Source organism: Mytilus edulis, chromosome 7, assembly GCF_963676685.1.
Source record: "Mytilus edulis chromosome 7, xbMytEdul2.2, whole genome shotgun sequence".
Classification (NCBI taxonomy): Eukaryota; Metazoa; Mollusca; class Bivalvia; order Mytilida; family Mytilidae; genus Mytilus; species Mytilus edulis.
The window spans coordinates 5,647,710-5,655,297 of NC_092350.1; positions in this window are offsets into that span (position 1 = coordinate 5,647,710).

Here is a 7,588-nt window from a genome sequence, read left to right on the forward strand (position 1 = left end):
TTCAGGCACACTACCAATCCAATCATACAATAGCACAGTAATATACAGTTACACAATCAAAAACTATCTACAAAAGAGGAAAAATTCATATTAATATAATGTAATATTTGATGCATATACTCCCATTAACGATAACCATCTCATAAAAGGGTGGGTGGGTGGGTAAACATAATAACGAATGCTGCTACTTTGAACTATAAGCAAACTTCGAATAACTTTATTTTCTCAAACTAACCCCTTAAGTAATACTTAATCATGCTTTTCACGAAAATCATGAGGGCATATACCCGTAAAACCGGCACTACAAGTATATGCCATCCAATCAAATTGAACGTAAACACACACCATGTGCTAGATATAAACACACACACGTGTTTATAGTAAACAATCACTTGACCGTTACAACGTCATGTGACCAATAACTTTAATAAATATATGTATATTTGTTTGCTGTTTACATTTCTTTTCCAATTATACTATTCTAATACAGGTAACAAGTAGTTGTATATGTTGCAAACTTATGTGAAAGTGTAAAAATAATCATTAACCTATATCAATTCATTCATAAGTCGTGTAAATACAACATGGGATTTAAAGGTACGTGTAACATTCACTGAAATAGCATTTCAATGATGGCATAGGGAAGATAACTCATAAAGAAATCAAAGATATGTATATATATTACTCCTGTCAGATTTGTTAATATATAATCCTTAAATAGCTATTTTAACCGTGTGGGGATATCATGTCATACAGCAATATTTGTAAAAATCTTTAAAAAAATTAATTCATCATATTTCGTATACAATTTCTAAGCTGTCTGCATAATTTAACGATTCAATGTGACAAAAAGATTCAGTTCATCCTTAATATATTTCTAAAGACGCGTTTAAAAGGTAATCTTTTAATTAAAAAATACATACGACAACGGTTACAATATTCATTGTTTATGTTTCTCGAAAGTGAAACCAAATAGTCAGAGTTAATATGGTATATACCACCATAGAGTATTGTCATGATAATATCAACTGGACATAACGGTAGTTTATCGCTGTTTTGCCAGCCCCTATATACTTCATGGTTGAGAATGTCTCCCTAGTATCGTTCGCCCATCTTAAAGCTTTCAGACTAATTATCAAGCTGGCTAATTTCAAATTACAATAAAACCCGATTATATGAAAATATAAATTCGTTGGTGGTGATGGTCCGTAGTTTCAATCAGCATTTTTAGTTTTTCGTTTTATCATATAGCTTTTCATCTGCTTTGGTGCTTTTAAAAATCGGGTTTCAAATATTCGGATTGGAGCGTTACTGATTTCACACATATGTTTTGATATGCGAGTAATTACAATGACGTCCTAGTCTTAAATCATGTTTATATTTTGTTTACTTTAAAGTTTGATTCAGTGTCCAGAATCGCCTATATATATTTGGTGCTTCCTGTTTTTATCAGTCCATAAAGTTTTAATATAATTTTGGAATTTCAATACTACGGCATCAATAATCATTAAACAATTGACGGAATATAGAGTTGTGCAGTACAATTAGTACCGTTTTTGTATACTGTTTTTAATTTTATAGAAATGAAAGGAGTAGGTTCAGTAAGACCCCTTTTTGGCCCCAAAATATAGCAGTTTTACAAAATTGTTAAAAGATATACTTCTAGTTATTTATTGGACAGTAGAATGGTTCTGCTAAATGAATATGAGCTGTGTTTGACAATATAATGCACATATATCAGGTACTAGTATCATTAAGTCATGCTAAATTACTGAAATCTTCACAATTTTAGCATTTTAGTTATATTTTAGACGGTTTCCGTCCTAAATGAAAGTGGCCGCATTCGTGTTCATTCTAAATATTGAAATTTAAGTTGTGTTTGGTGATAATACATAACATATATAAAGGTTGAGGATGAACACGGATGCGGCCACTTTCATTTTTGACAAAAACTATCCAAAAAGTGACATTTTTTGGCATATTTGATTGATTTTTCATATTTAAGCTAGAATCGGGGCGTTTTTAATGAGTAAATCAAATAAATATTTTTACATTTACTTATTGAATCAACTACAATAGACCCTTAAGTGTTTAAAAAGTAAAATCACAAAAATACTGAACTCAGAGGAAAATCAATTCATTAAGTCCATAATCACATGGCAAAATCAAATAACAAAACGCATCAAAAATGAATGGACAAGAACTGTCATATTCCTGACTTGGTACAGGCATTTTCAAATGTAGAAAATGTAAAAAGTGTCTAAAATCTTTCGTCAGATGAACTTTAAATTTGAGGCCAAAATCAGCCCTTACCGGACCTATTCCTTTGTTTTAATTATTGTTAAACATTTTCATTACAAAATTATACTGCAAATTTGTATGGTCACATGTTCATCCAAATATTTTTCAAAAGACTTTTATGGTAATTTTGCAAGCCTTCTTTTCAAATGAGTTTATTTGTAATAAGATACTCATATTTCTTTTGAATGATTTAATTCATACAAAGATCATTTTCCGAGATTTTCAGTACATATAATACTTGACTTCGAAGCTTACTAACTCTACAAAGTTTGGTAGTTTTAAAATATTGCGCTTTTCTGTAACATTTAGACCAATGTTATATTCGTATCCAGATTGCTACACGCTTTTCACATATCATGTAATCATCCCATTATAGTTATGCTAGTAGTTTCTTATAATAGTTTCGGAGAGCATTTATAGAAAATCGTAAGATATTTATTATAAAACACGGAACTTAAATATTTAACTTACAGTAATCTTTTAGCAGTCAACAGAAAATGGACGACATATAAAGGCCCAACCATACGAAAAGTAAGAGTTTAACTTGGTACTGATTTGTTCAGTCCATTGAAATATTTTACTTCCGGGTAAGCTTCTTTTGTAACGCATGCGTTGACAGTTAAAACGACTCCTAATATACATGTATCATTCGCTGTGCGAATCATCACTTGCTGAGAAAGAAAAGTATAAGTTAATAAGATAAAAGAAAAATTTAGTAATATACCGATACAGTTCAGAGCAAAATAAAGATATTAGAAAGATACCAAATCTGTTTTCTAACTCATAAGAAGAAGACACCTTTACAAAGACATGACTATTAACGAAATACTACGAATTGACAACAACAGTCTGCAAAAAACAACACAGAAAAACGAAGACACCAAAGTCTGGGAACGATCAGCAAGTGTTAGTAAATAAACTCATCATAGATACCAGGACTAAATTTAGTATGTACGACAGACGCGCGTTTCGTCTACAAAAGACTCATCAGTGACGCTCGAGTCCAAAAATGTTAAAAAGGCCAAATAAAGTACGAAATTGAAGAGCATTGAGGACCAAAATTCCTAAAAGTTTTGCCAAATACAGCTAAGGTAATCTATGCCTGAGGTAGAAACGCCTTAGTATTTCAAAAAATTCAAAAAGTTGTAAACAGTAAAGGACAAGGTATGATAAGAGACGTTTCTGGCCCCCCTTTTTCCAGATTTTTTAAACTTTGAAGTTGAAACCCATCACGCCTGTGTAATGAACTGCAGTATCTGACCGTCCATGTAGAACCTTATTTTTAGGTGTTATGTACTCAAATATGTTCAAACTGAGACCTTGAAAAACCCTAAACGACGAAAAGTGTAAAAAAATCTACAATTTCGTCATGTTCGGAGACAAAATTTGACATCAGCGCCAATGTAGACCATCTTGAAATTTTCAACCATCAACTGTACTCATATGTATCTTCCACATAATAAAATATCATGGTGGTCTACGTTGGCGCTCATGTCTAAAAATTTAAAAAAATAATCTGATTGTTTACATATTTTGACAAGTCATTATAATACGTCAAAGTGAACGGCACGGGTACGAAATTATTCCGGGATCCATAATTGATCAGAATATCACGTAAGGATTGTTTTATGTCGAATCCAGTCATCAACACATGTATCTCTCTTATAGAAATATGTTGTACGTGAAATTAGACCCATAATGATCAAAATAGTCTAACACTGTGCAGCCAAATACAGAGTTGTTTCCCTTGACATATGGTGAACTAATTTTTATTCATTATAATTTTCATATATTCAACGAAATCTTACAAATGAATTTTATAATAAATTCTCAATATATTCAAACTCTTTTTGTAGTTGTGAAGAAAATCATTTCATCGAAACGTATATAATGTGCACTTTAAAGTTTTCTATTTAACCATCTGATAGACAAAAATCTGCGTTTAATGATAAAAAAAATAAAGTGTTGAGAAGAAAAACCGACCTTGCAAGGGCTGTATAGCCAGTCAAGGTCGTTAAAAACTTCTATTTGTTGAGAAGAAAAAAAAAAAAAGTAAAAAATTAAGATAAAAAAAAAATGTAATTATAAACATAATTCAAAGTAAAGAGCAGTTGAAACTGAAATAAAGTTAACTACACTTTTACTATACTGTAAATTATGTATTTCCAGCCTATTCAAATATATCTATATGTGTCAGAGCACTCTTTTGACAAGATGTAATCATACAATAAAAGTACACATGTAGCATTCAATTGACTCAAGACTGTATGGATTTTCAAATAAAACATGCTATAGCGAAATTACTTTTAACATATTTTACTTGCATAAATACAAATTGGAAAAAAACCATGTGCATTTGTTTCCCATTTCGAATATGTATTTTGTTTTGTCTGGAGTTCTATGTAAAAGACAAAATTTCTTGCCAAACCTATACCGATTCCTGGAGTGCACTGGTACTTCTGACCTAGCTGTTTAATGTACATGTAAACTATGTCCTCTAAATACTATTTCACATTCCCCCTCCCCTCACGGGACAAAATGTCGAGCACGTTCGTTAATTTATATCTGTCCGTCCATCCAATTGTCCGTTCGTCTGTTTCTGTCCGGACATATACGTCTAGATATCTCCTTCAGTTTTTGACCTTAAAAGCTTTTTATTTATAATAGAGGTGTGTATGTCTACATGGTTTTGATTTTTTTTATAAAATTTTCTTTAAATGTCTGGTATTTTTGGTACAAGCTATATTAATATATATAAAGAGTCGGTTATCCTCCTACAAATTTTAAGATACAGCTTTAATACATAATAGGTTTATTGTACACATAATTGAAGCATGTACTGCCATCGGATTTTCATTATTCTTCAAATATTCTAAAAATGTCAGATTTTTTTTCTTAGTCAATATTTCTTACTACTTAAAAAACAATTAGGGTAGTTGTTGAATATTCATAAAAAACGGTAGTTGAACTTGTTTTCCCTCTCACTTGCTATTGAAGGCACAACTTGCACTACTAGTACTACAGTTTAATGTCCCTAATGCAATAAATAAGATTTTTTTAGTAACTTGAAATATCTATTCAATACCGGAAAGGTTGAACTTGGTGAATACTACGGCCGATTTCATTGAGTGTGAAGTCAAAGGTAATATTTTTAGTTAGCTTGCTTGTTAGATGAACCATAAAGTCATTGTTAGGTCAGGTTAACTACCCTCCTTTAAGAATATACTAGTCCAGCAGATTACCAATCTATCTGTCTGATGGACTATGCTAATAATGACTTCAAGGTTCAGCTAACAAGCAAGCTTGCCAAAGATTTTACCTTTGGCTTCACTCTCAATGAAATCGGCTGTAAATCTTGAAAGTTGAAACCTTTTGGCTGGACATTCAGTCCTGCAAGTGAAGACATTCAGAATGAAAATAATAAATAGATCAACATTGAAAGGAGACATTAAGGTTGAAAACGAGTGCACCCGCACGAGCGGGGATCGAACTCACAACATCAGTGTTGACTGGCTAATGATTACAGAAGTAACTTCTTAGACCACTCGGCCACCGAGACCCTTTAATGAAGTATGTCTACGTTTCTAATCAAATTCGAATGTTTCGGGGTTTCATGAAATACTACTTACCAACAACTGTTTAATTTAAAAAAGCATAACAGTTTAGATAAGATAAGGAGATGTGGTATGATTGCACATGATACTATACACCAGCGATTAATATGCTAATTTCAGGATATATATCGTAGAAATAATGAATTTTTAGAGAAGCTTGAAGATGTTCATGCCTCTTTCGTCTACATATCTTAATGAGTTTTTAACGTCATAAACCCTGACCTCATCGAAAACTTTGAACTTTGTTTTCAGCATTTCAGTCTTTAAAATATTGTGTTAAAAGTTCGAAGTGTACGATTCTTCTAGTGATAAACAATGACATTGTACAGGCTATGCATATTGTGTCAAAGAAACAACAACCCGACCATAGAGCAGACAACAACCGAAAGCCATCAATAGGTCTTCAATGCTGCGAGAAACTTCCGCACCCTGAGGCATCTTTCAGCTGGCCCCCAAACAAATATATATACTAGTTCAGTAATAATTGACGTCATACTAAACTCCAAATTATACACAAGAAACTAAAATTAAAAAGCATACAACACTAACAAAGGTCAGAGGCTCCTGACTTGGGACATGCGCAAAAATGCGGCGGGGTTAAACCTTTTTTTTTAGATCTCAACCCTGTTTTTGGTAACAGCATATGATTTAATATTTACATCATGAAGATATAATAATAATACCAAAAACCTACTTCGGTTTACAAAAAAAAAACATTATTTAACTGTTGATATAAGCACTATTTTGGTTGCTATTGACTTGCTTTCATTTTTTACTGCTAGTTATTCTTGCATGTATTAACCAATCTAACCTGATTTTACTCTAATTTGTTCAATTAAAAATCAAAAGGGTTTTTTTTTGTAGTTCAATTTAATTTCTATTTTTTCGGCTGTTGCTAAGCAACTTATAGGTTGCTATGGTCAATTTTATTTTCTTGAAAAAAATAATGATGACTCAGACATCATAATATATGAAAGAAAAATCTTTTACAGTAGCTAAATCTGTAAATATTGCTATATTTATACCTCATATGGCCGAAATTACACATTTTTTAACCGTTGCTAGGCAAATTTTTTGTTGCTAGGTTGTTGCTAAGCATTTTTTTAAACTGAAATTGGAGTGACTTTTTATTTGCAAACTCAAGTTAGTGTTAAATAAACAATACTGTTTTGAATTATGCTAGTGTGTAATGAGAAAGCAATGTATATGTGATAATTTGGCTATTTATTTAAACCGTTGCTAGGCAACCTTTCTTTCACCGGAACATAAAAAAATCATAGTTTTGAATAGTTTCAATACTAAGGCTATCAATGATGTATATATAAACTTATTTGGGAAGGGGGCCAAAAAGGCCTCTTATCATACCTTGTCATTTATAAATATAACAATATCAATGACAATTCATGTCAGCACACAACGTGCTGACTACTGGGCTTGTGTTAGTTGATCTTCATCCCTATTTGATATCAACGAAATAAAACAGTTGTTATCAATTCGTTTGATGTGTTTGAGCTTTTGATTCTGCCATTTGATTACGAACTTTCCGTTTTGCATTTTCCTTGGAGTTCGGTATTTTTTTGGTTATTTTACGTGTTCCCTCCACTATCCGCTATTTTTTTTAAGTAGCTCAATTTTAACTTTCTTATGATCTAATTATTTTTTTTTTCAATTTT